Source organism: Amblyomma maculatum, chromosome 1, assembly GCF_055883805.1.
Source record: "Amblyomma maculatum isolate TAMU_Amacu chromosome 1, ASM5588380v1, whole genome shotgun sequence".
Classification (NCBI taxonomy): Eukaryota; Metazoa; Arthropoda; class Arachnida; order Ixodida; family Ixodidae; genus Amblyomma; species Amblyomma maculatum.
In genome coordinates, this window is record NC_139344.1 from 222,929,905 (window position 1) to 222,940,886 (window position 10,982).

Below are 10,982 nucleotides of genomic sequence, written 5' to 3' on the forward strand. Positions count from 1 at the left end.
TGTTTCAAAGCGTTAAATCTGAGCCGTTTTAATTCATAAACATCCAAACTGTTCTCGAGCGCGCTCTTTATTCCGCCTGCAGCAAAATCATTTGAACAGTTTCATTGATTTTGGTTGAAACGAAACAAGATATCTCTGCCAAAATTTCACAATACTGGCGCACAGCCACAGAAATGGGTTGTGGCGAAAGTAAGAGGGGGAAAGACAAAATTCGGTACGGAATTGTTATGCTCCTTTTTATAAAATGTACAGTGGCTTTCTAGTCGCGACAGCGTTTCTATGCAATGCACAAGAAAACTTCCTTTAGCACTGCGATGTCATTGACCATTTCCCACGCCAATTTCTTAACCATTCCGAAAGTTTCCGCTCAACCAGTATATTCAGACTTTAGGGCAATGTTAGTTTTTTGGCGTGGAATATCGCGTAATTATTGTGTGAATATGCAAAATTTCATACAGTGTCATATTTGTTGGAAATGACAGCGGAATCGAAATGCCGCGATATTTCAAGCTCTCGAAGGTTTCTGGGGTAATTTATTTCGAAGGTGCACAGTGGCTTAAATAGCGAAGTTATAATTGAGCTCTTTAAAGCGTGACAATGCACAAAAGCGGCGAGGAAACACAGAGCGGAAGTTCGGCTAAGCATGGTAAGACACTGTGGTTCAACTCCTCCATGGATGTGGGAGGACTTCAAGGAAACGCAGCCGAAGCACTGGCTTCAGCGCGCGACTCCTTCGTGGCTTTCTACGAATCTCGAGGACACCATAACCGGGTCTAGACAACAGGTGTCGGGGACCTTCTGAAAGGGGAGGTCCCAGGAGGCGAGTCAGGTGACCAGCGGTGACGGTGGAGGGAAAGGCTAGTCGGGAACTGGACGGCTGTGTGACATTGCGTCAGGCAATGTATATTTGATATGTACCGATACAAATAGTTTTCTATACAGTTGTGCACATAGCGTCTCAAAGGTTAAAAAAGTTGCGAAACTTTGCAGAAGCTGTAGTTTATTTCTGATAAAAATCTTTCGAAGTTCAAGGACAACGTGGCAGTGCAATGGCTTACGTTGTCATAGCAATGAGCGATCGGATTAAGGACTTCGCGGTGAGCTATAGGAAGATGGGAGTAAAGTTGAGATGCGAGAACCGTGAAATGTGGATTAGAGAAACCTGTGGTTCGTTTCCGAAAGAATAATTCCGTAGTGCGAAGAAAGAATACAAGATCTGCATACTCCAGAAAGCTACCCAGGAAATTTGCTGGTTTTCCATGTCAGTCCTAATAGTCACCAGTGCAGGAAAAACTTCAGAAGCAAATATTTGCCATGCATCGAGAGCTTCGAGCATTCTCCCACCGACGTGCGTAAAGTATAGTCCAATATATCGCAGTAGCCTCACAATTAAAAAGTGTCCCAGGAATCTAGACTTGAAATGACACCACTGATTGCTTTGAAAACGCGAAAATGTATAAGTTACACTACCAATTCCTGGCCAGAAGTAACTAATTACTCAAAATATTGCTATTCCTTTCAAGCTACTTGGTTTTCACGCATAATTTTCGAAAGGGTTGAATCCATGTCGCTCATTGAAAGTGCCTCTTTCATGAAGAAAGCGAACTTGGTCCGGATTGCCGATTGGAACTCGCTAGTAGATAAGTGCTTCCGGGCGCCTGAGTAACAAACGGGAGTTAATTGCTTCCGTGCGTCCGTCAGACGCGCTCGATTGCGCTGCGTCTGCCGATCACCGAGCTTAATATCGGCTGTGATGGCCTTCCGCTTGTCTTAGTTCTCACCAAGAATATTCTAGTGCGTGATCGGGAGCAGGTTTTGTTGCTCTTCGAAAACGAAGACCCAATTGTATTCAGGTGTTGAGTTCTGATTAGACCTCGACAATATGATCCCTAAACTCTCCAGGCATTTTGCGCTTTCGTGGATTCTGAAAGTGGTCCGGATCGCCGTTTGAATATCCCATATGCTGCGTTATCAGAAAAGCGCATGGCTGTGGTCCACGCAGCCTTCCGCTGTACCGCCGCCACCAGACGCCGGAATGACGCTGGCGTTCGCTGTTACCCGTCAGACAACAAGCTATAGCAGCGCATTCAGTCGCGGCTTTGAAATAAGATAATTTTAATCTCTCGAATTACTTTCGGGACAATGGTCCCACCAGACTTGATAGACAATGGTCCATTGGGGTGGCTAATAAAGTCAGCTTTGCGAATGTCAAGGGGACAAGTGTAAGAAGCGCCAACGCAGAGAAAGAAGAAAGAGCGACAAGCCCAAGCGATTATTGGCAATCGTTGTCAGAAATCTGTGGCCCCAACGGATGCACTACGCCTCGTCAAGTGTCACTTTCGCGGCATGTTACTATACGGAAAAAAGTGTCATTTAGGGTGAAGCTGTCCCAGCAACATGCAGCACCTTGCCTCTCCGCCGCCGTTATCGATCTACATGCGAAGCCACCAGAAATGTTCGACTCCGACAGGCATTTCCTCGGGAATCGAAACGCCAAACTGCGGGGCGTTATATTTATCTTCTGCAGTCTACGCAGATACGAACGTCATCCCCGTACCAACTTAAATGAAGAGAAAAAACATGGTCTGGTTTCTCTGCGTTCTTGAGTCGGAAGCAAGAGGATCAAGCCTTGAAAGTTATTGCAACGTCAAACAAATACGAGAGCGAACAACACACTCTGCGCATTCTTTCGCCCTTGTGCGGTGTCGCGTTATTTTTGAAGCTGCGTTACCAACCCTCCCAAGCTGCTACTTCATAAGTGAATCAAGTGCACCCTTGACAGCATATTGTCACAGAAGCCAGTAGAGCTAAGTAAGTCTGTTTACTGGGCACTAACACACCGGTGAACGAAGGCACGGCTGCCAGCCTCCCGAGCTCGAACACAAGGTGGCGCCAGTAAGTGGTTACCATTGCGGCAATATAGTGCGTGTCAAGTGTGACCCCAGGCGAAGAGCGCTCACCTGTTCGGCTTATAAGAAGTCGGCGCTGCTATCAAGTTCACGCGATAGCGTAACGGCCCGGTGTCGCTGAAAACGCGGCGTCGTCGTCGCCAGCGAATGCGTCTTTCGTCACCGAATAATTCGAGGAACCCTAAAGGACAGAATACTTCGGGGAAAGGTCGAAATAAAGCCGAAATTGGAGATGCAATTCCTGTAACATAGCCAAATAAGGGTATCGAGATACAAATTTCGGTCAATTAGGGCGGATATTTGGAGGTCGAAACCAAGCCCTTTAATTGCAAGGCGAGTAGGCCACGAAGGCTTTGGTTCAGGTGTATTTGAAGGGTACCTAATGAATGCGCTGCGGTGTTTGACTTAGTGGCGTGTCTTGAGGATATATACTGATGCTGACTGCAGTTAAGAGTATACTAATTAGGAGTTAGTAATTACGTACAAAGCGGCGTCGCCATCGAAAGCAAACGCCGTTGTAGATAAAGAAAAAAGGAGTAATTAACAGACCACACTGCAATGCAGACTTTTTCACTACACAGGGAGCCTGTCTGCATGTGGGCAATATAAGTCGAGTGAAATGGGTTCGCTGAACTTGCTTATAGCACCAAGTTCGTTTTGCAGCTGTTGTCACAGAAGTTTCTGTGACACTGCGTGAATGACTGAAGGCGAGTACGTGTCACCCGTTGAAATTGACGTTAACTCTCCCGTTTGCCAAGATTATAGTACAATCAGGATTCGCTCACAAAACGAGCCCGTAACCGTCTCTGTGAAGGCGTTTCCGCGAATAGGAGTGCACGGAAAAGAAAACTCTGCTACAGGGCGTCTTCTTCACACCTCGCCTCCATATTATAGAAATGCCGTCGTCACGGCCCGTATCCAGTCCATGACACAATGACGAGCAACATAATCCTGTAGCCACTTGCTTTCCACTTGCAAATGATTCCATTCGCTCTGTAACCGCCAATCACATCCGAAATCTGTTCCTTTAGTGTGTTGTTTTGCGTGTCTGTGCAATGCATTTTGGGAAAAGCTTGCTGTTTATTCACTATCAGATGTCATTTTCTTTTTTTTCTTTATACAATTCTTTGAATTTCAGTTGTTCATTTATGAATGGCCCTAGAGTCTGTGCATTGTAAAGAGCCAAGAGTGCTGACTTTAATTTGTTGCGCGATGCCGGCTTTTCTTTCTTTTTTTTTTCTACCAACCGCTAGCCGAAACAATATAGGGATTGGGAGCTTCTCCTCAGCCATGTATTTGACTGGAAAATAAACCTTACCTTCCCTTACACGAAAGGAAACTCCGATCAAAACATGAAAAAAGACACACAAGGCAATGTACAGTATTTGTCAAAAGTATACGGCCCAAAAGGTTTGCTTCTAGGCGCTGTAACGCGGCTGCTGGCCGCAATGCTGGAATATGAATGTAAGCTAGAGGAGATTGAGGGTGAGATTTGTCATCTACGAGATTTCGAACGCGAGAGTTGCTTTACGAGCCTCGTTACAGGGCTTAGAACAAAAATCCTTGGGCCGTATATATTGACAAAGACTGTACGTACATGAATGAATGCCATGATCAGCCATTGTTAGACTGGCCTCGTTGCTTTAAAACTCCCGCAGCGACAACAAAGGCTCTACCCTAGAGTGCCATTCGGGAGGTTCTGCAGCCACTTTTTGAATGACAATGAACCACTCGATACTCTCTCGAAAATAAATTCGAGCAGGCCTGGCATCCCTGTCAAAGTGATAGCCTGCCATTTTGGAGCGCTATATAGAGTGGAGGCCCATAAGCATAATTACATCAAATGGAAGCTCATCCTCATTCTCTATGTTTAAATATCGAATGCCGTGCGAGTCTAGTGGAAAATCCTTCTTTATGGTCCGTTATAATACATCCCAAAAATATACCCCTTCCCAACAATTGTAAAAAAAAAAAAAAACAAAACGATGTATTGTTAAACGATGTGCTCCCGACGGTAAAAGAAAAAAAAAAGCCCCTTCCCTCCAAAAACTTCTTTACTGGTAATGTTCCAGCATGTAATTTAACAATAATAAAAAAAAAAGGCCTTAGCTCCTGGTGGAACTTGCATTTTCTTTACTCTCTTTAATACATCTGCGCCAGGGCCTCCACTGTATATGGCCCTGTACAAGGGTTCTGGGAAGACAATATCACACAGATCGCGGTACAACTTTTTCCTCTTTACACCAAACAAATATTCCAGGGAGAAACGCGCTGAAAGAAATCTAACACTCTCGATGACCTCCCTGCAATATCCATAAATCCCACAAGCTACTATAGCTGGTCCCACCAGACGTGTGGTATAAAAGGACGCTCGATTCTTTTCAATATTCATAAGGCGCGAAGTGTTCTTGAGTGTTGCGATGGGAAAGGGGGGGGGGGGGGGGGGGGGGGGCTGGAATGATCACGTAGCCATGCTCCAGATCGACTTCGAGAAAGCTTTGACAGTATTGCTCACGAAATTTTGCAGTCTAGTTTGGATCGTGCGAACATTGGTTCAGTTATCTGCAAGGGCGTAGCCCTGGCGTACCAAAACTGCACGACAAGATTAATCGTAAGCAAGAGTCTGGGGGCCCCCATTAGCGCGCAGCGTTCGGTGCGGCAGGACTGCCCCCTCAGCCTTCTATTGTTTTGTATTTACATTGAGACCTTTTGTATGAAAATAATGGAAAATGACACCATTTATGGGTTTAAGTTGGAATCAGCCGAGGTTAAATTTGTTGGCGTAAGCGGACGATGTTGCTGTTTTTACGGTTGACCAGGAAAGCGTACTTGAGGCTGTCAAATGTGTCCGTGAGTTTTCTCATGTTACCGGTAGTGGGGTGAACTGGGCCAAGTGCCTGGGTCTATGGCATGGGCAGTGACCATCAAAGCCTGACCACTTTGCCAATGTGACGTGGGCGAAAACCCCGACCAAGTACTGATGTATCGAGCTGGATAGTTACCGCCAAAGCGAGCAATATTGGAAATTGAAAGCGCAAGAACTACTGGAGAAAGCAGAGAAGTGGAAAGGCGCCAACACGTCCGTTTTCGCCAGAGCTACAGTATGTAATATTATTTTCATCAGCAAGCTATGGTACGCGTTGCAAGTGTTGCATTGTTCGCAGGTACACTTACAAAATATTCACAGGATCTTTAAGGCGAAAGCCTTTAATGGCTTATGCTGTCGTGGACAAGATGTGTCCCGCTTTTGCGGCGGCTCTGATTGGTCGAGACGGGATGACAGGTCTCGACCAATCAAAGAGCACCACCACAGTATGCGCGAGTGCGTGCCTTATATGTCCATATGTCAATCAATGATAAATTACTAATTAACGGCTAATTATTGACAAATTATCAATGACTAATGATATATCACTAATTAATGTCCAATAATTAGCTAAATAATGAACTAATCAGCAACGAGTAATCATTTGCTAATCAATGACAATATATCAATTAATAACTAATTGCTTTCATGACTGACAAATTAGGCATGCATAAATAATAATTAAGCAATTAATGCTAGTTACCGACTAATTACAGACTAATTATCAATCATCAGTGACTGATGATCAATTACTAATTAATGACTGATCAATTTAATTAATGGATAATTAATGACTACCTAATGGCCAGTTGCGTAGCAGAATGCGGCACTCCGGCTTTCGCCTTTCCCTACTTTAGTCGCTGAAGTCCCTCGTAATGTTTTGCCGTTTTCATTTGGGCGGCGGAATGGGAACGCTGCAGCAGGACGAATCTGTTCCGGCGGGTTAAAGACGGGGGTTTGGGGCTCGGGCATCTCTTTCAAGGCGAAAACCTTTAATGCCTCATACTGTCATTAGCAAATGTGTCCTCGCATCGGGTGCATGCCTTATATAAGCATGTGCCAATCACCATTGACTCGATACTTCATAAATAGCAATCGGATGATATCAAAACATGATTTAAGACATTTTCAAGATAATGTCCATGTTAATGTACTACTAATAATAAAATATTAACTGATGCCCTAAGGAACCCATGTATTTGGAGGTCATCTTAACTATCACAAGCCATCACTTACTAGTTAAGGGGTGTTTAACTAACACTAACCAGACATTAACTAGTACTCAGAAAGTGCTAGTCATGGTTAACCATCACTAACCAATAGTAATGGTTAGACGTTTCGAGACGTCCATAGCAGTGACATGGTGACGTCATGACCGGATGTCACCCGGTCACGTCTAATAACCGGAAGTTATAATGACTTCACATCTGGTCATGACGTCATGACGTCACCAGAAGATTCACCCTGTGGGGATTCACAATCCCCTGCCTCCTATATAACGACCGCGTGTAGTTAACACGCGTGATTACGCGCGCTGGTAGAGAGCTTGGCGGAGGAGAGGGCACGCTGGCCACCTCCCGCTGCCTCCTGGTCTCTTGCGGTGACGCTGCCACGAGCTTCCCTCTTCCCTGCCGGCGTAACCAAGACTCTCGCGGGGTTCTTCGGCGGTTCGCACGCGCGCGGTTCATGATATCCGCCGAGGAGACCACCGCCGTCACCGAAAATCGCTCCCTCACCGTACGCATTTACCGCAACGGTATGTGAGCGAGAAGCCGCGCCAGGTGAGCAGACTCTTCCTCTCACCTCCTGCGCGTGCTTCCCCAATAGGTGGTTTTTATTTCACCCCCGTACGCGGCGTTCGCTCGCTACACGGCGGTTGTTCTTGAGTGCATTTTCCTTGCCGTTACTTGAGCACAATAAACTGTTCGAGTACTTAACTTGGTGTCTGTCCCCTCTGGCTCGAACCCGCCGCAGTAGCGACTTCTCGCACCGCGGGTTGGGGGTCACCGCTCTGTCTGTTAGGGCAGCACGTCGGGGCTAGAAGGCAACTGTAGCGTCTAGCCCCCCCCCCCCTCCCCCGCACCTCCGTGGCGCATTCTTGCGAGAATAACCCCCATAACGCATACACAAAGCTGACCGCGCCGGGCGTCCGATTCAGGCATCCGTGCGGCCCCTTTCATTGGCGCTTCCTCGAACGCCGCACCACAGAGCATATAAAGAAATAGACGCAGTACACAGGCATCAGCGGAGTTTAAAATTGGTTGACAGTAAAAAAGAAATAAAAAAAAGGCGCAGTATCTGTCACAATTCTTGTCAATCACAAACGTTCTCGCAGTCAATGCCTAAGCAACGCGCCGGGGAAGGCTTTCGCCTTGAAGCACTTTAGTGAGTCAAAGTGCTCCCTGAATTTTTTACGCCAGGTTTTCAATCGATTTTTGTTTTTTCGTGATATTTCCGACCCTTTCTTGCGCATCTTCTGCCAAGTTAGGCTGCGGCGTCTGTTGCCTGAGTTTGTTGTCTCCGCTACGCCCCGGATCGTGAAACGCTCTTCATAATTCCCCTTGTCTATGCCGTGAGTATGATAGCGTAATTCCGCGAGTGACAGCTACTGCGCCTTTCTTATCCTGTAAACGAATTATAGAACGCCAGTGAACTTTGATGCGTTCAATGAAATGCTGGTTGTGTTCGACAACGGGCGCGCGGTTGTACAGCCACAACAGGTCATGACGTAACTAGGCGATTCATGCCTATACGAAGCTGACCCCTCCGGGCGTCCGATCGAGGTGTCCGTGTGGTGCACCTTTCATTTGCCGCTTCCTCGAACATCGCACCACACAGCAAACAGAAGCAGACCCAGATGTCTAGGAGGCATTGGTACAGCAGGCAGCAGTGGCGTTTGAAATTGATTATACAGGACAGAAAAGGCGCAGTATCTGTCACAATTCTCCGTGGAAACATGTATCACGCCATAAAGGAAGGGAAGAAGGTGGGAGTGAAAGAAGAGAGGGAGATAGAGGTGGCGTAGTGGAGGGCTACGATCCACCGCGCTGTAATGGCTTTCGCCTAATCGCACTTTAGTGGTGCGACCTCTAGAAAAATCGAGAGAGAGAGAGAGAGAGAGAGAGAGAGAGAGACGCGTCTTTTGATATTGCAGCCTGCATTGCAGGCGACGCTCCGCCATCTATTTTCTTGTGACGTCACAGCAGCATTTAAAAATGGTGGTCGCTCTTAGTGGGAGCTGCTTCCCGATGCCGATTTCTATCGCATTTTCTTTTTTGTAATATGCGCTGGCGCTCTAAGCACTAATACTTTGCGAGCAGGATCACAGACTTGTATATTATTCACAGAACTATAATACGGCAATACATCTAACGACCTAGCTGTCATCGCCCCTTTAACATGCACCGATATCGCACTGCACACGGACGCCTTTTGCGTTTCGAAAACGCGGCTGCTGCGGTTGGGCTCTAATCAGTCTATTCTGGTCAGTAGCCGAACGTCTTGACCACTTAACCACCACAAAGGGTAGAATATGTATGGCGCCAAATTCAAACTTTGCCAAGATAGGATGGTGTCTAATGATGTACTTGCATTTATATGTACGCAATATAAAACGCAATAACTGTGGAATTATGACAATTCTAGTAAACAATAATGTGCGTCAAGAAAATCTATTTGTTAGTAGTTTTACTTGGTGATAGTATACGCATTCTAAGACCAAGAACGTAGAGCAGGTTTCAAATGTTTTTGAACTATTCAGAGCGTTAGCGGAACTGACTTTTGTGTTACTATGTGAGGGAACAATTGGCTACAGAAGCATTTCCAGAAGATTTGTTATATCCGTGGACATCTATATCAAAGAGAAAGAAAGCCGCCACCTTGGCGACCGCATTGAGATGAGGGCGGGATGTGAAAAAACGTCCATGTTTTGTGCAACGACAGTGCAAGATGAAGAACTCCTGGTGGCATAAATTATTATGGAGCACTCAATAACGGCGTTTCCTATGTGTCATTTCAGGACGTCAAAACATCGCAATTCAAAATTCAATGCATTCTCAATGGATTCTAAGCAAAAACATCGTCTGGAAAAATGATCGCCACTCTAGATTCTAATTCTAAAGGGCAAGTGCTTTGGACCACTGAAGTGCGATGAGGCGAAAACCATTACAGCGCGGTTAATCGTAGCCCTCCACTGCGGCACTTCTATCTCCCTCTCTTCTTTCACTCCCACCTTCCTCCCTTCCTCTACGGCGTGGTATATGTGTCCGCCTAGAATTGTGACAGATATAGCGCCTTTTCTATCCTGAAAATCAATTTCAAACGCCGCTGATGCCTGCTGTACTAACGCCTCCTAGACATCTAGGTCTGCTTCTGTTTTCTGTGTGGTGCGGCGTTCGAGGAAGCGGCAAATGAAAGGTGCCGCATGGACGCCTGGATCGGACGCCCGACGGGGGTCAGCTTCATATAGACCAACACCGTGCTTACAAAAAAGTACGGTTAGCGCCCATAGGAATACATAAAACCGAATGATTCCAAAGCAGTTTTCTCATTTCACATGCACCTATGATGTCGTTATTCGGTGCAGAGTAAACATGAACATCCCAGAACAGATCGTGAAAGTTTGATATCTCATTACCGATGCGAAGTGTGTTTAAAACACCGCCAAACGTATGGGGGTGCGAGTTGGGAGGGCGACCCATAGAAACACATGTAAACACAACTTACCGCAATATTTTCCTCGTTTCGCATATCCCCAGAAGTGGCGGCCTGTCGTTAAACGTTGACCAGCGCTTTGAAGAAATGTGGTACGAAGTGTGCTGCGTCATTGCAGAGGCAGTCTATCTTTAAAACCCCTTAAATAATCTGTGCTGTGAATCCGGACACCCCCAATAGTCTCGTGTAGCGAATCGGCCAGTTTTGTTTACATAAAGTCTGATATGCTGCCGCATGGGGTAAATTAGCTTGATAATACTATCACTCAGGTGACTCATCCTAGACAGAATTACATTTAAAAAACAGTTGTAAACGCTATACGACAATACGGACCGAACGAGAGTCGTGCATTGCAGCAGACGACGGAGCTGCTGGCGATACCGACCGCGGCGGCCTCCAGCTCCGGAGCGTCTGCTAGCGACGGTGCCGGTGGTACATAGTCGCCTGCAAGTGTGCGCGGTCAGTTTATCGGGCTGTGAACAGTCTCATAAATC